Below are 22,971 nucleotides of genomic sequence, written 5' to 3'. Positions count from 1 at the left end.
GCATCCCTGGGCTTACCCAAGAAAAGCCCACGGGCGGGGATGGCCTGCAGGACCGAAAATCTCCAAGCCCTCCCCTATTTCAATAAGAATTCTGCCAAATTACAACTATTTCAACAAGACGGCTAATAAAAAGGATTAAATGTCTTGTTCAAATTTACAACATCGTAAATTACAGAATTAAAGTTCACTTGTTTTCAACCTCTCTTAAATAGAGGCAATCAAAATTTATATCCTGCATTATCCAATATTTCATGTTGACTTATGAAGTCTTGCTGGAGAGTTCTTGCTAATGAGGAAATCCCACAGGGAGGAGAGAAGGTGACTCCTAAATCCGAAAGGGCCTCAGTGAAACCTGGGTTCTCATAAAGATGTTAGCTTATGGGGTAAAATAACCTTCCTATCTGCGGACAAAGTTGCTCATGAAAATAATTCTAAATCAGTGCAGCGTCTAAGAGGTGTTGCTCCGCCGCTAATTGTAAAGTTTTAAAACAGTGTAAGCATGGAACCAAATACACCTACAGGCCAGCCATGGCCCGTGAGTCGGGTTTCCAACCTCTGCCCAAAGTACTGACATTTTTTTTAAATGGGTAATTTTCGTTCAATTTTATCTTCAGAAGGATGGGAGAAGGCAGGGAAATAATACGGAATGAGAGTGAAGCACTTGGTACCTGGAATATATTTCTAACATGCTTGAGAAAACAAGGGTAGTTGTCCATACCAAAGTGTGAAGAAATTGTTTAAATTTACTTGGCTATCCTAGGCTAAAACGCTTGAGAGTGAGAATTTCCCAGGTCCAGAGCAAATTTCCATGACTTGCTGTCAAAAGATCTACAAGAACTTACTCTGCTACGATGCATTCATTAGCTGTTGATCCTAAGACATTTCAAATAACAGCAGCGAGCACAGAAAGGCTCCTGGTGCCAGGGGCTACTCAGGCGTTTGGCACCCGGGAGCACTGGTATGGGTCACCCTGGGCAAGATTCCAGGACAGGCCTAACAAATCGCCCTCCAAAACGAAAACCCAAAACAACCAAGACTTTAGACTTCATAAAATCATCAAATTGTGCTCATTTTTTCCAAAGCCCAGACAGTAAGATATGTCTGTGCTAATAACAATATCTGCACGTAATTTGCAATTCACAAAGTGCCTTTCCTATCCCCTATCTCACTCCTCAGAGCCTTTAACTGCATTTTAGGCTTTGTATTTTGTCTAAAGTTGTCTTACACCTGTTATTAACTTTTAAAGAACAAGAACAAATCCTTAGCATTTTTGACACCCCAGGGCTGAGCATATTTTCATTTCACTCTCACAAGAACCTCATTGAGATGGTTACTATTACCACCATCCCATTTTCCAGGTGAGGAAACTGAGGCCTATAGAACTTGGGTGGGTTGTCTGAGTCACGTCACTAGCAGGGACAAGGCTGATGTTCCAAGGCCAGGGCCTGAGACCAGCACGCGAGTCCCCTTTAAAGGTAGTGTCTGTGCTTTAAGCCAATCTTGGTTTGCTGCTGGCAAAGGCATGGAAGGCATGGCCAACGTCCTCCAGCTGCCCCTCCCCCATGCCCACTTTCCCCGTTGGGTCAGCAACTATTTTTTTAATTTTTATTTTCCCCACTCAAAACCAGGGTGAGTCACTCGGAGCTCAGCCAGCCTGGCCCCAGAGGGCCCTGGAGGCCCAGTGAGGTGCCCCCCCACCCCGGCCCCAGCGGAACTGGCTTCCCTGCCTCTAGCCTAAGCAGGGTAGCCCAGCCCACTGGGGTCTAGATGGGGCCTTTGCAGCACTGCTATCTGAAAAGGGGTCTGGAAAGCAGGTGCTGACAGTCACAACAACCCTGTGAGATGGTCAGTGAGGTACCAAAGAGGGGGGGTGAGGGGACAGGGAGGCGCCTGCAGCTTGGGAGACGAGAAAATATTTATTTAGCCCGTGGCTATGAAGTATCTATTATTCAAGGCCCCACATCAGACCCGTGGGAGAGGGAGATACAGTCTCTAATGTGCACCAGGATAAGTTATGCAAATAAAAACAGGGAGCAAGAGGCACACACGCCCCTTCACCCACAAACACTCACCGACACAGGCACACGCACACACAAACTATCAGCAGCTGCTCTTAAGGTACTGACTTTAGTCCTCCCTGACCTGCTTCTGCAGACCCCTCAGCCCTGCCTCTACAGGGTGCTGCCCCGCCCCAGACACCACCCCTTGGCCGCCCCCACCCCCTCCACCCCCCCACCCCCGGGGCTCCGGAAGGCCAGGGAGGGCAGGCACACAGGTCGGGATGGCCTCAGCGTTCAGAGCCGTCCCCAGAATGTGTGCAGGGCCAGAGGAGCAGAGGAAGGTGCTCCATCCCTGGTGGGAGAACGGGGTCCACTTCTTTAGGAAGATGAGGGGCCCGCAAGTTGGAGAAAAGGGCAAAGGTAGTGGGCCTAGGGTCTGAGAGGAAGGGATCTGAGGCACAAACACTTCCTCAGCACAGAGACTCTGACACGGAAACAGGTGAGGGTACAGGCTAGCATGTGCGGGAGCCCCTCTCCGGTTCCAGGCCCAGATGCCCGTGGTGCAGGGGGCACAGAGGAAGTGTGGCCGGTCAGGGGCAGGCCCCTGGAGTCCTGGGCTCACCTTGCTGCCCGGGCCGGGTGGGGGGGGTTGGATTGCAAATGTTCACTTGTGTACAACCACCCAAATAAACAGAGACCCGCCCCTGTGGCAAGCACTGTGAATGAGCAGGAGGGCGGGCTGCGTGCACACATGGGGCAGAAGCGGGGTGGCAAGGAAGAACGGGTCAGAGCACAGCCCAGTCAGGCAGGCAGGCACCTGCGGCAAACCTGTACTCGCCTGTCCTGCCTTATCTGGGCCTCAGGCCCCTAAAGGGGCGGTCTGTGGGATAATAACTATGACACTTATCGCAGCCAACACCTACCAAGGCCCTGGTACCAGGTGCTTGCCCACCAAGCACTCTGCCAGCACTTGCCTCATGGCTAGCAATCAATAGGCAGAATGGTTAACAGTGACCATAGGACCCAGGTCTCTTATCAGGGAGGTCGGGGGAGGCTCCCTAGGGGGAGGCAAATCAGAGAGAATGGACGCACATGAGGCAAACCAGAAGGAAAATGCATCCACTGCGGCAGGAACAGCTGTTAGAAAGTCCCTAAAAGGGAAAGCAGCATCCTAAGTCTTTCCCAGCAAGGACAGCAGCTCCAAGCGCCTGCTGGAGCACCTTGGTCAAGCAGGACACCTCTGTGGTAAGAACGACTCCTTCCTCTAGGAAGCCCTCCCGGATAACTGCAAGCCCCCATGCAAAAGCTGCATTCTCAGTGCAATTTCCCTATTCTGCAGAGGAACTAGGAAACAGAGAAGGTGCAATAGCATCGAGCTGACGGCCCCACAGGGAAGCAGGAGCACATACGCTGGCAACGGGCCAGGTGCACAGCACCAGCTCCCATGGGGGTACAGACACTGCCCTGGCATCTCAGGTCAGAGCCCCTTCCTGTTTGCCACTCCTTTGTGTTCACCCAGGACTTGACAAGATCCCAGATGCTGCTGAAGAAGCCCAGGGACATGTCCACAAAGGACCACTAGCTGTTCTAGCCAGAAAAGCACTCTCAGCTAGACGACGGGGGAGGGAAGCTGTCAGTGGTGAGCCAGAATCATTATTTTGGCTAATTTAGGAAGTGTGGGACTCACCCAGGATGAAGCTGGGTAGACCTCATTCCTGAGCGTTCCTTGGAGGATTATTTTTCATTTTGAATTGCTATTACTATTCCATCAACAACAGGATTTTTTTTAAAAAGTCCAGAGCAATGAATATAGAGAAGGGACATTCCTCAGGCCTCAGTATGCTGGGAGACACAACAGACACCCCGGAACCCCAATCCACAGCAACACAGCCTGCGCTCAGAGCCGAGGGGAGGGGTGGGACCGCTGAATGCAATGGCCAATGAGCCTCCAGTTCCAAATACATCTGATTGCATCATGAATCTGTTGTTTGGCTGCACAGACTTGGCTATCCCTACTCCTTCAACAAACACTTCCTGAGCCAGGTGCACTGTGCTGGCACCGAGAACCCAGAGATAGTGTGAATGCACACGCTCGTGTGTTTGCACGTACGCTTGCATGCACGCACATGTGTCGTCCCCAGCCTTAAGGATCACAGTTTCCTGAACATGACGACAGTTAGGCTGACAAGTGCTTTGCGAGAGAGAAAGGCAGAGTGTTCTGGGAGCTGGGAGGAAGGTCATGTCCAGGTCACAGAGAGGAGCAGGGTGGGAGGGAAGGTGTCCAGAAGAGTGAAAACCTGTCCTGAGCTGCTGAAATGGGGAGCAGGGGCGGGTCATCCCCGGGAGGCCCAGCGGGGATGGCTGGCGGGAGGCTGGGCTGAGGTTAGAAATCCAGGGTAGGGAATGAGTGAAATGAGCAATGTGGCCAAGGGCAGATCATGAAAGACCCGCAGGCCTGCCAAAGGGGCTTCAGTCATCCCACAAGCAATGAGAAGCTCTTGGAGGGTTTGCAAGAGGAGAAAACCATGATCAGATGAGTGAGTTATAAACATCATGCTGATAAGGAGGGTGGGGGCGGAAGGAGGGAGGACAAAAATGGACACAGGAAGACCAATTAGGAGGCTGTTGAAAGAAATCCAAATGATGAGTCCTAAGTGAAGGAGCAGGGAAGGAGGAAAAGGGAGTGGACAAATAAGAGGGTGTCCTCTTCAGCAGGACGTGGTAACCCACAGGACATGATAGCTGAGGAAAGGGACAGAGCTAAGGATGGTCGTGCAGGAGACACAGCTTGGGGATGCGGTCGCAGGCAAGGCAGGCAGCACAGGGAGATAGACGCATGGGCAGCAAGCGCAGGGGTGAGCTCCAGGTGCCTGGGGGCAGCGGCTAGCCATGCGGCCTTGGGAGGAGGTCCGGGGCGGGCCCTGAAATTCTGGAGGACTGCAAGGTGGAGGTGAGCCATGCAAGGGCTCAGCCAGGGATGATTCTTGCAGTGATGAGAAAGGACCAAGTAAAGCCTTATTAGGGGCAAGGACCAAGGAAAGACAAGTGGTAAAGCAGGCTGTGGAGAGGAGGTGTGTGAGGCTGGAGGAGAACCAATAGAGGCCGGCCAGGTGAGGAGACTGTGCTCTTACCAGGGAGGGGAGGGCGGTGCTCAGCAGGCCGCAGACACTGGGCCCGAACAGGGGGTCCACTGGGAGCAGTTAGTTAGCCGTTAGCCACTGGGGTCCGGCAAAAGAATTAAGGAGTGTTGACAGTTCAGCTGAAGTCTGCAGAACCCTCAAAGATAATTATTATGACTTTGCCCCCCAAAGCCACTCTGTCTCACTTCATTTTTTGGTGGTGCCTTCCCGAGGACCCTAACTGAACTACTGGCCCCATCACCCTCCACCCCCTTCTCTCACTTTATTTTACTTCAGGGTATTATCATGTCATTATACATCTCACACATTTATTCTGTCTCCCCTCCTAGAAACATTCTCATGAGTAGCCTCTTGAGGACAGAGAACTTGTCCTTTGTCACCTCCAGAACCACAGTGTCAAGAGCAGAGGTTAAGCACCTTGTCCCACACCTCCCAGCTCTTTAGAAACAGCAAATATTTACTGAGCACATCCCACATGGCCAAACCACACTAGATGCTGGGGGAGTGTGGTCATGACAAAACAGGACCATGCTCTCAGAGCTGGAAGCTGGAGGTGAGCAGAGAGAAACACCACACATTTAAACAAAAAGCAGATGACAACTGCCACGGAGCGAGGCCTGGGATTTGACTGTCCTGCCTCCCAGTACTATTTCCTTTCCAAACCCAAGACCGTCGCCTTCTCCTACGAAAGGCAAATTTTACCAGAGGAAACAGTTCAAGTATCTGGGGCTTGGTCTTGGTTTCTTCCAGAGATCCCACGCTTCCTGCATCCTTTCAACAGACTCCTAAGAGGTGGAAACACACACTATAGGCTCTGAATGTTTAACCTGAACAACTCTATGTGTCTCTAGTCCTTCTACATAAGTAGGAGGAGAAATTCCAGACTCAGGAGAGAGGAAACAGGGAGCAGCGTAAACCAGGGGTCAGATCTGGGTTCAAATCTCTTTGCCTCTTCATGGTTTGATTTCCTCACTGCTGAACTGGCAGTACTAATTCCCCTTGTTGGGGGCTATTGCAGAGATGACATAAAATGACATCTACCAAGCTCCCAGCACTGAGCCTGGTACAAAGAGTTCGAGATGTGGTGGCTCTAAACCAGTTACACCTGTTGCTTTTATGACCAGATGGCAAACTTCTAGATTCACACAAACCAAGCCAAAAACAACTGTAGAATTCAGACCAAAGAACGAACACTCGAAATACTCAGAGCTCAGACTGACATCTGGTTGGATGACTTGAGGAATGATCTCCAAGTCCCCTCTGTGGGCAGACTCGGCAGTAAGAAGTCTCCTTTCAGTTCCTTGGTCTCCCCACTTTTCTCCTTCAATATAGGCAAATGCAGCTATCTCCCCAACGGATCACATCTTGTCTTATGGCAAGAGCCCAGACATGGGCTGGATTCTGTGCTGCAAGTTGTGGCAGAGCTCTGAGCACCACACCTCAAAGGGAGCAGAAGAACACAATCACAAGCCCAATGTACACACAAACCCCCACACAAAGCTTGGCTCCAGAGAAGGAAACAGAAACTGGTCATGGCAGGCTGTGCCTGCCTCAAAGCTAAAGAAAAGGTAACTGACATGCAAATGTCCAAAGCATGCGTGTATCTCCCTCCTTCTACCGGACTCTCTGAGTGGTCTCTTTCACTAATGTCTCTGGTTCTGTCCTTCATCTAGGTGCAAGCCCGTGCAGCCTGGGGCCCTCAGCCCCCATTCTCCTCGGTGGCATCACGTTCCTCAAGGCCATCTGTAGCCAACTGGTCACCAGTTCAGCAGTCTTCCTTCAAGTCCTTCTCCAGAGTCCCTGCTGCCCCCTCCTCTTCCCTTTGTGGGACTCTCTCCTCCTTGGCCTCTGGTTCTCTTCCACCACCATCCAGAGTTATGCACACTCCGCAAAGCTCGGTTCTCTGCTCATCATGGGGAGGACTCATTTAATCCTGTGGCTTCCCTTCTATGTCTCCGGACCAAACCTCGGTCCAGGCTTCAGCCCTGCCTCTCCAATTATCTACTGGACATTTCCTGTGGCTGAACCACTGTTATCCCAGATTCAGTGTATCTAAAACCAGAGCATCAGGCACCCCTCTCTGTCTCCAGTCTCTACATTTGTCAATAGTACTACTGTGAACTACCAAATTTTCATTTTCTTTGGCTCCCATCTTTAAAGTCCAAGAGGACTGTAAATTCTATAGTTCTCCCTTTGCAATTTCTCTTCTACTAGTCCTTCACTCCCACTTGAACCACTGTTAACCACATGATGTCACACATGGACTGCTGCTGCTCCTTTGAACAGGGCCCATACCACTTGTCTAGCTATCAGATGAAAGGTCTTAGCATGTCACTTCTTCCATCTTGCTTCTTTGCCCCCAAGTAACCTCAATGGCTTCTCATTGCCTCCAGGACCAAGTTCAAGTATCTCAGCCTGACATTCAGGATCTAGAGAATGACTCTGCAACCTAGAGCCCATAGGCCAAATCCTACTGACCACCTTCCTGCCAGGAATGGTTTCCTGGGACCCAGCCACACCCATTCACTCACAGATGAGCTGTGGCTGCTTCCATTCTCCGACAGCAGGGCTGAGTCTCTGTGACAGAGACCACATGGTCTGTGAAGCCAAAAATATTTACCGTCTGATCTTTGCAGAAAATGTTTGCTAAACTTGGCCTAGAGTAATCCTATCCCACTGAAGGTCTTGCCCATGACTCCTCTGGATGAAGCTCTTGCCCCTGGGGGGGCTGCTGCTGCAAGTCCATTTTCTTTATCGCTTATACCCAACTTCTCAAACCCAAAAAGCTTATTGCACTCCTTTCTGGATTTTTTTTTTTTTCAAATCACAGCCAAAGTCCCACCCCTCCATGAGGCCAGCTGTGTCCATCCCCTGTACCCCTGGACACCCCTTCTCTGGCCCCCCTCTCCACATCTATCGCAGAAACAGTGAAATGTCGCTTCTCCTTTTCTGCCCGTACTGCAGGCTTTTTGGAGCTGTGTCAATGATAACTTCCTTGCCCTTTTTTCCAAACATTGATTCTCAATAGCGTCATTCGGTAAGAAGGCATCGAGCAGACTTACCAGTGAAGATCTAGGAGTCCACATTTGAAGACTTAAGTTTGAGTCCAAAAGTGTGCACTCCAGCCAGCACCACCTAAAAGCCAACAAGATAAGAGTTTAGCCTTAAGAGAGAATATTTATACATTATCTTTGCATGTACAACCCCCAATAGGTTTTGATTCACCATCCTTTCAGGATGCCCATTTCTGTTACTTGGCCTAGAAAATCGTGCTCCTCTTCCCAATCCACTGGACAATGTTTTCCCCCAGCAGGCCAGGCACCTCCCACTCTCAGTTCCCATGGAACTCAGGTAAGACATTCATGGTAACACATGATATATGGGAGCATAATTTCTTATTTAGGAATGGGGCTCTCTAGAGTATAGGCTTTTCAAGAGAGGGGACCTATTACATTTATTCCTTCTCTTACCCCACCGCCTAGAACACTATGGGCATGTAGATCGTCCTCAAGAAGTATTTGTAAAATGAGTGAAAAAATAATTTGTTCAATACATTTACATGGACCTGGGTGTTGAAAATTCTGCTAGGTCACAATTTTCCCTAGAGAAACGCATGCCTTAATCCCACTGGTTTCAATAATGGTTTAACAGGAAGGATTAATGACATTAATCTTCTAAATGCACACCTTTGGAATGGCACTCCCCTGGGCAGAGAGCCTTCTGAGGCTCCCAGAGTCTAAGAAGGCAAGCTCGACTCCACAAGTAGCCTATCAGGCCTGTACCAACTGGCCCAGCCTGAGTCCACAGCCTTGGCTTGCATGGCCTCCACTACTGACCCCACAATCCAGACAAACACAGCTGATAGCAGATCTCTTCCCTTTCTGCATTCCCTCCAGCTGGATGTGTTTCTTCCCTTCTGTCTGTATTATCTCCTACTGAAATGCCATCCATTTCCAACATTATATCCCAGACCAAGTTCATGATGGGGCCACTAGGTTTTTTCCTCCCAATTGTGTGTGTGTTGGGGGCAGGAGGGTAAAATACACATGACATAAACTTGATAACGGTAACCACTTTCGGGTGTACAGCTCAGTGATTAAGTACATTCATGTTGGGTAACCGTCATCACCATCCATCTCCAGAACTCTTTCCCACAAAACTGAAACACTATACCCATTAAACAATTAACTCCACTTTCTCCCTTCCCTGCCACAAGTCTCTGAAACCCATCCCATTTCGTGGAATGAATAAATGATGAATGAAGACATGAATGAATCTGACCTCAACTCTCTCCACAAGAGTCAGAAGTACCATCCCTTTCTACTAGACTTCTACGGCCCTGTCTTCCTCTTTCTTGGATTTATTCTAATCAGTCTTAAATGATCTGTTTTGCACAACTGTATTCTTCGTCAGTGGGGAAACTGTGACTTATTTGAAAGGTTAAGCTGGGGTCCAAACGCAGGCATCTGGCCTGTCCTCCATGTTGCTGGAGCCATTGAGCAAGTCTTAGACCTTGTCTTACGACTTTGGATACCAGTAAACCATTTCCTCTGGCTTGATAACCCTTTTCACTTGGCTTCCAGGATAGTACTCTTGGTTTTCCACCCACCTCACTAGCTACTCTTTTCCTTTGCTGGTTCTTCCTTACCTCCCCACCTCTTAATGTCAGAGTCCCTAGGGTTCAAGCCTTGTTCTCATCTCTTCTCTGTAAACCTTCAGTCATCCCAACCCACCCCCGCCCCCAGTGGTCTCACCTAGTGTCTGGGACTCAGATATCATTTGTATGCTGAGGATGATGCCCAGATTTCTCTCCAAGCCGGGACCTCTCCTCTCAACTTCTGGCTAGTAGGATATATCCAACTGCCTGATTCCAGTAAGATGTCACCTAGACAGGAGCTCTGCGTAAGTCATGTTCAGTGTGTCAAACTTAACATGTCCAATGCAGAACCCTGGCCTTCCCCCAGGTCTGCTCCTCCAAGCCCTCCCCATCTCAGTTTAAGACAATATTCTTCCAGTTGCCCAGGCCAAAATGCTTAGAATGATTTTCATCTCCTTTCACTTATGCCATAGTCTAATCCTCACCAACATGGGTTTGTATTTCAAAATATATCTAGATTATAACCATTTCTCGCTCTTCCCACCATTACCAACATAGATGATTGCAAGAGCCTCTCAAGGGGTGTACCTGTCTCCCCGCTTTGGCTCTTGGTGTCACTCCTCCCTCCATCCACGGTCAATTCCCAGTTGAGGAGGGAACTGGTCACAACATCAGTCAGATTGGGTCATAACTTTGCTCAAAATCCTGAAAGCCCTTCCTAGCAAGGACAATGGCAAAGGAATGAATGTTTCTAACATAGACCTGCAGGCCCAGGAGCAGGCTTGGGGATCGGAAGGGTCTTCAGGCCAGGGTCCTCCTGCCATCCATCTATCAACCAGCAGTCCCAGCTGCAGTTCCTATCATCTGAGTTCATAAAGAAGGGCAATTTTTTAAAGGGAGAAAAATACAATCAATCAGCTTTCTTTCCCAGTTAAGGCACCACAAAAAGCCAACAACACTCACATTTCTCAAGAAGTGAATAAGGTATGTCAACTCTGCCAGCACTTAATAACTAGTCTCCAGAGATAAATCTAGCCCTCTGGAGAACAGTTATTAACCCCTTGGTGGCAGTGTTGGGGGGGGGTGATCCTCCTCAAGCCCCTCTTCTTCCTTCGTCCTCTAGCTGGTCACCAAGCCCTGTTGCCCGATCATCTCTAGACTTTCTCCCAGCCCTCCTCTTTACCGATGCTGTGGCTGGAGGAGAAGTCCAAATGAAACAACTAAGGACTTTAATTAGCTCAAGTCTCATCAGCTCTCCTTGAGGCCCCAGTGACAACCTCCTAACCTCTTTCCTCCCCTCTAGTCACTTATTTGCAAGCCAGCACCACAGAAAACCCTACTTCACCCCCACTCATACCAGGAAAATGCAAAGACATCTGCCAAAATCCCTACAGTTAAGTCTCCTTGATGGTGGAAGACGGCCTTCCCCCCGAGACTAGGAACAGACAATGATGTCCACTCCTACCAGTCTTATTCAGCATGGTCCTAGAGGTCCTAATCAGCACAAAGGACAACAAAGAGAAATAAAAAGCACACAGATGGGCAAAGAAGAAATAAACAATTTCTCCATTTGCAGACGATATGACTGCCTATGTAGAAAATCCTGAGGAACACACAAAAGACATTCCTAGAACTAATTAGTGAGTTTAGCAAGGATGCAGATACAAGATAAGAAAATTTTTAAAAATCAGTTTTATTTCTATATACTAGCAATGAACACATGGACACCAAAATTAAAAATACGATGCCATTCACAATTGCTAAAAAGAAATACTTAGGCGTAAATATACTGTCTCCAACGAATCATTCTACAGTCTATCCACATGGGTCTACCTCTGCCACAAGGGCAGGAACAGTATGGTTTTGCTCTCTGGTGAAAACAAAAGACCTAGCCAGCACCTAGAAGGCATACAACATTTGTTGCCATGATTCACGCCCTGCTCTGTTTAAGACAGACTTTTCTCCCCTTTATGCTCCCACTGAGATCACTGACTATTAAAAAGTTCCACCTCTGGCTTCTGCCTCACCTGGTCATCATGGCCCAGGAAGTCCCAGAGAAGCTGTTTCCATTCCCACTCCCAAACACACACGAGCTCTAACATTACAAACAGCAGGGATTGGAAGTCGTTTCTACAGGCATCTCTCAGCCACCCAGAGAGAACATCAGGCCCTTCCACATCAATCCAAGGGGGTTCCCAAGGTTTGGCCCGAAGACTCCAGATGGTGATGCGCAACCACTGCTCACATAGTCTCATCCATGCTCTGTGCTGGGAGGAGTCACAGGTGCTGTCCCACTGTCTGAAAACTCACTTAGAATGTGGACTGAGGTGCCTGGGTGGCTAGGTCAGTTAAGCAGCCAACTCTTGGTTTCGGCTTGGGTCATGATCTCAGGGTGGTGGGATCGAGCCCCACCTTGGGCTCCGTGCCCAGCGAGGAGTCTGCTGGAGACTCTCTCTCCCTGTCTCCTTCTGTCCCTCCCCGGTGCTTGTGTGCACACTCTCTCTAAAATAAACAAATCTTAAAAAAGCAAAAATTAAAAAAAAAAAAAAAAGACTATGAATTGCCCAGCTGTGCTAAAGAAAGTACTCTGCAGGAGGAAAGCCAGCTGTGAGACAGGTCAGGGCCCAGAGGGCATTCCGATTTCTTCTCCCCCAGAATTTCCCCTCTTATTTCTGTGGGGAGAAAGTGAGACTAACAATCATTAGGCAAAAGCCAAAACCTCAGAACAGGACGGACTCCTCTCTCTATGTCACCCACACCCCCAAACCACCAAGCCCACAGCAAGCCCTGTGGTTCCCCCTCCAGGACAGATCTCAAATCCTGCCCCCACCACCACCCCTCAGGAGCTGGCTGCACTTGTCACTCACCAGGGCAACTCTAACAGACTCTACCCTCTCTTCCCTCACTCGGTTTTCAATACATCAGCCAGAGGGATCTTTTTAAAATGTAAATCAAATCATGTCAGCCCTCTCTCCAAAACCCTGCCATGTTCCTGGCCCGCCTGGTCATTCCCAGTTCAACCAAGTCTTGACGATGACCCAATGGTTCAACCCCCATGACATCCCTGCCCGCACTTTCTGCCACTCTCCTCCCCATACTCCAGCCATGCTGGCCACCTTGACACTGTGGTTCCCACTCCCTGATGCCCTTTCCCCAGTGACACACACGACTTACTTCTTCACTTTGTTCACTATGACATACGCTCTGCTACAAGTTCACGAAAACCCATTTCCTTTCTCTTGGGGGCACATGGCTAGACCCTAGTTCCCAACAGCCTCCCCCGCAGGTAGAAGCAAACACGTGACTGAGTTCTGACTAATGGGTGAGAGAGACACAGACTTCTTCCAGATGGACCCATAAAAACGCCCTGACAAGACCCTCTCTGTTCTTACTTATCCTCCAGCTGAATGGGAAGCAATCTAAGGGCCTTGAAGAAGGCAGAGACATAAGATACAAGGGGCGGGGGGTGTCCCTCAATAATCACAAGGAAGGAGCAGCCACACCAGACTCTTTCTGTACGAGGGAAATAAAGTTTTACCGGAAACGAAGAAATGAAGTCTTCTTGAGTTGATACTCTGGGATTTGGGGCTGTTTGATACCTCACCTAATAGTTTGGTCTCCTCCTCAATGAGACTTTCTTTAACTACTCTAAAATTCTCCCAACGCGTCTTAGACAACCAACCTCTTCGCTTATCTCTCACCATAGTCTTTATTATCATACTGGGTAGTGTACATTTTATTTATTATTTTTCTCCATCTCCCAATTTTGAATGTGAGCCAAAGGCAGGAAATTTTTGTGCTTTTTTTCCACCCTTTGCTGTATCCCCTGGGTCTAGAACAGTGCTTTACCATGTTGTAGACAATCACTTGATGTTGAATGAACAAATACATGAACGTATGAATGAAGTACCTGGGCTCCAAGCTCAGAAACGCCTCAGGTGAGGCCCAGCTCTGCCACCGATTAGCTGTGTGACCCAGGACAAGCTGTTCTACCTCTTTAATATGCATTTTTTCATCTGTAAAGTGGGGCAAGTAATAGTACTTTCTTTATATAGAGACTGGGAATAATTGAGATCATGAATATAAATCCCTTAGCACAGGGCCGGGTAACAGCTCAGTCTCCGTAAATGCTGATTGCTACTCTTATCAGCTCAAGAGGACAGGACTGGGTGTCAGGCCCTCACAAGGTCATTGGTAGGAGTTGAATGGATATATACATGCGCAAACTCTTCTGGGAGAAATCGTGACAAACACCGAGGCAGTGAGATTTAAGAGCTGCCTAAAAGTTCCCAGTAAATTGCCAACGATCAGAAAAACATGACAACTGGTGTCAGGGGTGATGAAAAGTGTGTGCAGAGTCTGCGGAGAAGTGCGACTATGGAAAGAACACCACCCAAATGATGAGAGATCACTTTGTGCCTTTTAAGAGACAATTTTCACAGCAAAGCTCAGAGAAAAGAGAGGCCTCTTGCATCATGGGGACAAGGTAATAAGGTTATAAAAATGGAACTCAAATAAACCACACACAGGGACCACATGGGCCCAATTTTCCAGAAAAAAACAGCAATTGCTACTGCATTCAGATAAGGGAGTCACACTTGGGCCTTGGCATTGCCAAGAGCTTTCAAATACCATTAGGCTGCAGAAAAGCTACTGGGTTTGCCAGATTAGCAGAGCCAGCTCTCACCTGCCCCTCTCTGTTTCTACTGACACGAGGACACAGACAATGATACCCAACGCCCGTGCCCACTTCCCCACCTTCAACACACAGAACCATCCAGAATGGACAGCACATCGCCATCTGCAGCTGGCTGCCCTCTCCAGAGGCCCGCCCAGCTCTCCCCTTGCCTCAGACTTGCTCTTAAACCTCACCTCCTGGAGCGATGCTGGCCCTTGTGCTGGGCCCTCTTGACAAACCCCCTCCTTGAAGCTCTTTTCTTCCTGTGGCTCCTCTCGCTCTCAGCAAACTCCCCCACCCTCACCCCTGCAATCCCTCTCATCTCCACCCTGAGCAATCTTCCACCTGTGTACCCCTGATCACTGGCACTCCAAACCTCTGGTTCTAGTGTCTGCTTTCCCCCTCTATCAGAGGCAGGACAGCTTTGGGGTTAGAAGCAGAGATTCTGGAGCCAAATCAACCGGGTCTGATCTTCGCTCTACCGCAGCATGGTCTTGGGCAGCTAAAGAATTCCTTTATGTCTATTTCTTCATCTGTGAAATGGAGGCAATGATAGTACCTGCCTTGGGTCACTGTAGAGATTAGATGTGTTAATAGATAGAAAGTGCTTAGAACCATGCCCGGCATCTGATACAGACCCGAACACAACAGTTTCAGCCAAACCCTAGACATATTCTCCATGTCCTTCCACTTACATCCCCTCTATCCACCTTTTAGCTTTGCTGGCAACGTCCAGTCCCCATATCAGCCAGTCCTTTAAGGTGCTGACAAAAGCATCTCCTCCACAACCCCTTCCTTGACCCTCCATCTACCACCCTTCCCGGCCTTTCCCACACTAGCCTCCAGAGGAGGTGGAACTCAGCCCTTCCCTAGCAGGGTGAGGCTGACTGCCCTGAACCCTCTCCTTAGCTGCCCTTGAAGGATCCTCAGTTTCGACTTCTTTTATCCTTCCCACTCCCAGTTCATGAGCTCCTCAGAAATAAGTGTGGTGCACTGGGTTTTTTCTTCCCCAATTTTTATTCCCCGCAACCTTGTGTGCTGGGAAGACTCAGCTGACATCTGCTGGATTAGGTTGAAACGGTCCACGTACTCATCAACCAGACACTGAAATGGCAACAACAGATCATCGGGGCCCAGGAAGCCTTCCCCGCCACCCCAAAGCCACACGGATTCCAGGCTAAAAAGAGCACTGGGAACCACGTTAGTGACGCTTGTTTGTTGGTTTCATTCTGGTTGTTTCCTTATGACCAACAGAAAACCAAACCCTCTCGGCAAGCTTGCACCTGCTTCCACTGCTGAGAGCACTTCCTGTCGGGCTCACTCTGGCTTAAGGAGACGTGTTTGTTTGTTTGTTTGTGAAAATCCCATTTACTTTTTCTTGTTTTAGGGCATTTCTTGAAAACGTCATTAGGAAGGGATCACTGTTTATTTTATTCTACTGTTTTAATCACAGCATCAAAGCTATAGGGATACGGAATTCCTCAATTTAAGCAGACAGATTACTCCTTAAGACAATGTACTGGCTCACCTCGACACTTAGGAACAAACAGGTCAGGTATTAATTGCAAATACGTAGCCTTTCTCTTCTGTCTCATCGCACATCGCTGTTGCCCTACTTCTTTGTTCATGGAAAACACAACAAAAACATTCCTGGCATTGAAAAGTAAAATTCAAATATATCTTCACAACATTTTTCTTGAAAAAAGGAATTCCGATTCTTTATCTGATCTTGGGCCATTGCCACTAACTAGATGAATGCCAACCTAATAAAATGATTCTGGAATACACAAAGACGGCTAATGCAGCATTAGCCGAAAGAACAAAAATTAAAAGCAACCTAAACGCCGCATAACAAATTCACGGTTTATTAAAAGCATTCCCTTGATAGAATATTACACAGCCATCTTAAATGAGCATGATAAAAAAAAATGAGGGAGCCACGTGCAGCAGGCTGAGGATACAATCTTGAGAGTCAAGGGAGTGCAAACATGCAGGCATATATGCTGATGCCCCAGGGGGCACATCAGGCCCAGACTTTGAAGTCAGATGCAAAGGAAGATAGGAGAAAGGTTAAGAGGAAATCTCACACAAGGCCAGAGAGAAAGGTTGCAGCCAGACAAATGAGGCCCCTGGGCATAGGGCATGGTTAGGAGAGCAGAACAGGAAATGGGAAAGGCTCCACGAAGCCAAGGTCATTTTAGGAATTCCATCCCAAAGCAGGTGCGGGGGATGGGAAAAGAACCCTCCCTAGTTCTGCAGAAGGAATCAGTCCCTGGATGAGAGAACAATGTTCGAACCCCAAGACAAAGTCACGACTAGTCCTCTCCACCCTGCGGACTCCCACCTGATGGCTCAGCCCCACCCAGGCCTCCAGGGCTAATCCTGACCCCAGGCAGGAGGGATTTAAGAGGCTCTAGCTTACCACCCAGGGACTTGGCGTGGTGCTAAACTGGCAGATAAAGAAAACAAACCCCTAAGAGAATGGGTATCTTGACCACGGGCCCGCAGAGAGTTATGGGCTGTGCTCACACTTGAACCTGAGTTTGCCAATCTCTCGGTTTAAGGTCTGCTGAAGAGCACGCTGTAATTTTTTGTTGTTGTTGTTGTTTTTTGTGTGTGTGTGTGTTACCAATAAAGGTTTTATTTTGCTTGCAGTAGCTTTTTGTTAATTGCACAAAATCATGTTTTTGCCATTTAAACATTATCACACAATCCTATTCCGAAGGACAAATGTTCATTAAAAACAAAAAATTAAAATTCACAACCTTAATTACCTAGATTAGTCATTTAAAGGAGGTTTAAAGGAAAAAAAAAAAGGGTCATGGAAGAGGGGCTTTCTTACAAGCTTTTTCACAAGTGTCACATTTTCTCCTAAAAGGGAAGGATTTCAAAATAAAGGTGAAATAGCTTAAACAGAAATACTCATAAAAAGAAACTTTACAGAATTGTCAACAATATTAAGACAACATTGACTAACCAGGTTCATTACAGTATTCTGAAACATTTCATTACAGTATTTACAAAACTGACTGAGGAGTCGGGTTGGTCGGCCCAGCACAAAGCGTAGGCACCTGGCTGACTCCAGAGAAACAGTGATTTATGAACTGGTGAGACCACCCAGCGCAGGGCAGAAAAATCCAGTGACCCGGGGACACCAACAGTTCCCCTCGAGGAGATAAAGCTCGCTCCTGCACCTAGTCCATGGTGAAGCACCACTTCTAACTCCTCAGTCCCTGTACTTTGTTGTCTCAGCTAAAGCTCTGCTGTCCTGTGGGTGCCAATGCTTGTCCCTAATGGTACGGCCTCTGGCACTGGTATGCCACCTGTGGTCTCACAAGACAACTCCCTCCAGACAGGAGACAATGACTCCAAAGCTCTTCCCCACTTCCCCTGACACCCTTGATTCTTAGACCTATCCCATCAGAATCCCTAATCTGGACTCTTCCTGCCAAGTACAAGAGGTCAAACTCATTGCCCCGGCATTTACGGTCCTCCCTCACAAGGCCCAAATCACCTACCAGCTCACACCTCCCAAGGCACACTGTTGTCCCCGGACTGGCCAGGGACTACTCTCCAAAAGCCGTACTCTCCCAACACCAGGCTCCCTAGGAGCCAGTGCAAGCTCTCTCTGCTTCTCCCCTGCCTCCTCCAAACTCACCAGTGCTGCTCACATGGTCCCCAGGGGAACTAGTGTAAATTGAATCACACTGTCTCCTTGGGGCCGGAACAGCCAAAGGGCCAGACTCTCATGTGTGGAACTAGCAAGTCACCCAGCCACCATCATTCAAAGGACGAGGCACAGGAGATCCTCTGCTCCCCCAGATTTGTTCTAAAGATATTATTAGAGATTTCATCACTTAAGTGGTTGTCAAACTCTTGGTGCCCCTTGGGAGGGGGAGCACATATGAGGCAGCGATGCTGGAGCCACGACCACACGTAAGGGCTTGCTGAGTCCCTTGCGTCTGTCATGGCTGCCAGCAGCAGACACTTCCTGAGCGCCTACTCCATGCCGCCCCACAGGTGTGGGGTCCTTAACACACAAATCCCAACAAGCCCGCCTTCACACCACAGGACTCTGGGCTCATACAGGGAGAAGAGTGAGACAAGTCCCACTAATGCCACAGAGGGAAGGACAGTGAAGAGCAGAGGAGGCCATGATGCAATCTGGCCTGAGGACGGCGGTCTCTTCCCCTAAAGATGGTCAACACCAACCATGAAAACAACTGCTGCTGGGACTCACTGGGTGTTTCCTACGTGCTAAGCCAATATACCAGACCCTTCACTTGCTTTAGTGCAAATTTAGTCACACATTCAATAGCCAGCCCCTGCTCTCCGCCAAGCACGGTCTGAGGCTCTGGGGAGACAGCAGCGAGTGAACTAAAGGCTAGTCTCCTCTCTCGCAGCTTGCAGCTTACCTTCTGTCGACTAAGAGACCAAGAAACCAAACAAGTAAGTGAAATGTAGACTATGTTAGATGATGGTAAGAGCCGAGGGGGAAAATAAATCAAAGGGGAAACAGGAAAACATCTGGGAGGCAGTGGGCTGAATCGTACAACATTAAACAGGGTGACATTTGAGGAAAGAACTGAAGGAAGTGAGGGACCACGCCACACCAATAATCTGGAGGAAGAGCATTCAGGGCCGAGGGAGCCGTCAGAGGAAAGGGCCTGAGCCCGAAACAGGCCTGGCAGGTTTGCAGAACAGCAAGGTCTCCAGTGTGGCCAGAGTGGAACTAGAGAGGCGCAGCCAAGATTGTGCATCCGGCCACATGTGTTGTGCACTGCATAACTTGGGGGCAGGGTGGCCACCCACATGCTCCACAGTGAGCTCGGCACGACTCAGCTTGCTTGGTTACATACCAGGCCCTGGGGTGGGAGATGAGGTCAGAGGGGCACTGGGCAGCCTTGTGGGCCACACGGAGGATTTAGTTTTTTCTTTGAGTGAGACAGGAAGCTACTGTCGAGAGGGTTCTGAGTCAGGGTATGACTCGAATGGACCCCTCCTCACGGGGTCGCTGGGCAGAGAGTGTACAGGGCAGGGCAAGGTTGGAAGCAGGAGACCAAGGCAGAGGCTTGCACTGATCATAGTCTAGTGCATCTCGTGTTTCCTTCCCAGTCCCATGAGGTGGTTCTACGATCACTCCTTCATAAAGGAAGAAATGGAGGCTCAAGAGAGATCTGGTAACTTACCCAAGGTTACTGGGTGAGGCAGTGGCAGAACCAGCAGGATTGGGAAGCAGGGGAAGAGAACATTCCAGGTGCAGTGAGCATCACCAGCCATGAAGCAGGAGCTCAGCAGGGCCTGGCACACTTAGGGCAGGCTCGTGGTGCAGGGAATCTAGAGCCCCAGGGCAAAGGGCAAGGGCAGCCAGTGAAGGTCTGTCAGTGCCCTGTCTGCTCACACAGACGCCTCCCCGCAGTGTCCGAGCCAGCCTGGCTGCCTGGCCCAGAGCCCCCAGCTCCTAACCCATCCCTCTGCTCCATGCTTATCCTTCCCATGTCAGCCCACAGGCAGCCAGGAGAACCTTTAAAACACAGAAATCATGTGTTATTTTCTTGCTCTCAATGCTCCAGTGGCTTCCCATCATACCAGACACACAGGAGACCCTCAATGAACAGTGAACAGAGATGGCTCCCTCATTCCCGTAGACTCGCGCAGGCTGGTCCTGCTTCAGACCAAGGGAAAGCACGCCTTCTCTGTGCCCTCCTTAGCAGAGGGAGGCAAAGCCATGCCCAGGGGCCAGGGGGGCCTGCCAGCCACTAGTGACCGGGTCAATGAAGCCAGGCCGCTGTGCTAACCAGATGAAACACAGGAGCAGAGAGGATAGCCATTCAGACCACCCCAGAGGCAACTTTGAGATTAAACTTGGTTTAAATAAAACTGCTTATTTCAAAGCAACCTGGACTCACTCCACCGTGCTAGGGCCAAGTGAAGGAGGCCCGCAGATGACCTGGGCCATCATGACTGTAACAGGTGCACTCCAGACAGGAGCCTTGGCCCTGAGGCCTCAAAGCTCCAGTCCTCGGTGAGGACACTGTGTAAGAGAACCCGGGGGCCTCAGAACCACGGGCACTAGGTGGGCAACGGAAGGCCCTCCTCACTGAGTCTGTGTCTTTAAGGGGTGGATCCAACAACTGCCTCCTCCGAATGCCACAAACCCTGAACCCCAAAGCTCTCCCAGGACCAGGGAGACTATGAAATGAAGGTTGAAACAAAACTTTACAAAGTTCAGCCAGTCGATATTGGGACAAAAGGATATATGGCCCCAAAGATCATGACTACTCCCGGGGTTTAAATCCAAGTCCTGTGAGGGCTATCTTCATGCTGAAGACCTTCACTATCTATAGAACTATAGAAACATGCATACACACACATGCATTTATGCAGATATATTTTTAAAGGAATGGGAACACCACGAAAAGGATGAGAATAGTAACAAGCTTCCCCACTCCCCAAGAAAATTGATTTAGTAACAAAGAGCCTTCCTGTCGGCCCTGGTAGGAGTGTTAGATAATCACAGCATGAATGACTTCTTCTCTGGTTCAACATCACAGCTCATGGGTGGGAGAGCAGTTGAGGGGAGCTCTGGAAGCCAAAGTGGGTCCCAGACCCCTCTGGGAGGCAGGGAACTGGAAGCTTCCCATACTGCATCAAACCAGTATGAGGAAAGCTTCAAAGGCTTTGTTCTTTGAAGCGGAAGATGGGAGGAGAAGGGTCAGAAAACACAGTCACTAAGGTCTGCAGGAGGAAGGGTGTTGAGTTTCCACAGGAGTGAGGGTCGTGTTTGTCCTGGTTTTTCAGAAAGCCGGGGCACAAAGAGCAGGACAAATTGCCCATCTGACAGAGAAGAATAATAGAAAAGAAGACTCAATAAGGAAGCTCAGGAAAATCACTCACAACTACCCAACTTCTAGCTTTTCTGGGCAGCTGAAAGGGAAGCAGAGAGTGATGGCCAAAGGCCCTGTGAGCGTGGGTGATCGAGAGCTGCGGGAAGGGCCATGTCACCCAACATGGCCTAAATCCACACAAGGCCAGACTCTGAGCCCTCAGGAAAGGACCAGGGGTGGATAGAGGATGGGGTGGCAGGGAGGAGCTCATTAAAACAACAACAACAACAACAACAGAAAATCCTGGCCCTTAAAGGAACAGTAGTCCAGCATCCTGCTGGAGGGACACGGAGAGGCTGGTCCTCACCAGAATTTGCAAATAAGGGCGAAAACACAACGCTTGGCCTGGGACAGATGGGGACTGCTTTATGTGGACTGGCTCATCGCTCTGTGGGAAAGGAGGATGTGTGCCTGCAGCCCAGAGATGGGCAAGTGGAATGACCCAGAGGGTCAGCCCCGGGCTTGGGCATTGTTTGCTCTCCCTGCGGGTCTGCAGGCCCACACCTGGCCCCAGGCAGACTCAGCTTCCCTGAGATACCTCCCGATCTCTTCCCTCCTCCCCATCTCCTCTCCCCCGACGAAGCACCAGGGACATAGAAGGTGCCAGGCCTTGGAATCATCCCAACCCCAGCCTGCCTGTTCCACTACAAAAGGGAACAGGTAACCATCTCTGATGCCATTCTTACAATCCGTAATGAGCTTCATATATTTCTCTGCAAACCATTTCTCTCACCCACGGGAATGAAAGCTCCATAACGGCAGAGGGCAGGTGTGCCTTGCTCATCACTGTACCCCCTGACAGCATCTAGAACGGTGACAGCCACATCACAGGACAGCAACAGATCAATGCAGGGCTTCCGACACCAAGCTGTCATCTGCGGGAGCTGTGCCAGAGCGGGCCCTGCCACGGTCGGGCCAAGTGCTCGCTGGATGGCCCAGTGGCTTCTCCAAGGTTCTGCAGCCAGCTCAGTATTCCCACCCTTCCCCTACGGTCCTCAGCCCTCCTCTTCATTCTGTCCCAGGAGCACAGCTCAGGGCACTCTCCTGGGCAATGACAAGGGCAAGGAACACGTGTGATGGGGAAGAGAACAATTACTTCTCTTCAGTCTGCAAACGTGGTGGTGGGAAGAAACCACGACCAAATCTATAGTCACAAACAGATGGCGGGGAACAGGCATGGAGGACATAGGAATTGCAGGGCCTGAGAGAAAAAAGGACAGGGTCCCCCAGTCCCAGGAAGATGGAGTTGGGGGTCCCTGAGGAGCACAGGAGTATAAGAGAAAGGAAAACAGTCCCACGGTGGGTGGGAAAGCTGCAAAGTTCATTTCCATAATACAGGCTGGTCAAATTCCAGGAGCGGAGTTCCTCAGGACCTCTTTCCTGACATATTACAAAACAATTGCTTTCTGTGTTGATTTCCACAGGGAAAACATCCTCCTTCTAACAAATCCCTTAACTTGCAGAAAATCACCTGACTAGGTCTAAGTTAACATGAGAGCTTATAGTACAGGCCAGGTTGCCAAGAATAAAAATTCTTGATTTGGCTGGAGAGTATTAATTTACGAGACCCATTTTTAACTAGCCATTTATGATTATAAGAGTAACACAAGCTCACTATTGAAAAATAGAAAACCACAGAGAAGGCGATGAGAATAAAAATCACCTTGAA

The 22,971-nt window shown here is 49.4% G+C and overlaps 1 protein-coding gene across 5 annotated transcripts in view; it reads right to left on the bottom strand.

Annotated features, from left to right (window-relative positions):
* The window catches only part of ARNTL (aryl hydrocarbon receptor nuclear translocator like), a 103,699-nt gene that overhangs the window by 64,897 nt on the left and 15,831 nt on the right, over positions 1–22,971 (bottom strand). For all 5 annotated transcript variants that reach the window (XM_032853517.1, XM_032853511.1, XM_032853512.1 and 2 more), the window contains exon 2: positions 8,203–8,275. The gene's annotated coding sequence lies outside the window, so the exon portion shown is untranslated. The remainder of the gene's footprint in view (positions 1–8,202; positions 8,276–22,971) is intronic.

This window comes from Lontra canadensis, unplaced genomic scaffold, assembly GCF_010015895.1.
Source record: "Lontra canadensis isolate GAN:19392208 unplaced genomic scaffold, GSC_riverotter_1.0 scaffold7, whole genome shotgun sequence".
Taxonomy (NCBI): Eukaryota; Metazoa; Chordata; class Mammalia; order Carnivora; family Mustelidae; genus Lontra; species Lontra canadensis.
The sequence above is the reverse complement of the archived record's forward strand: the minus strand, read 5'-3'. Positions and strand labels throughout refer to the sequence as shown.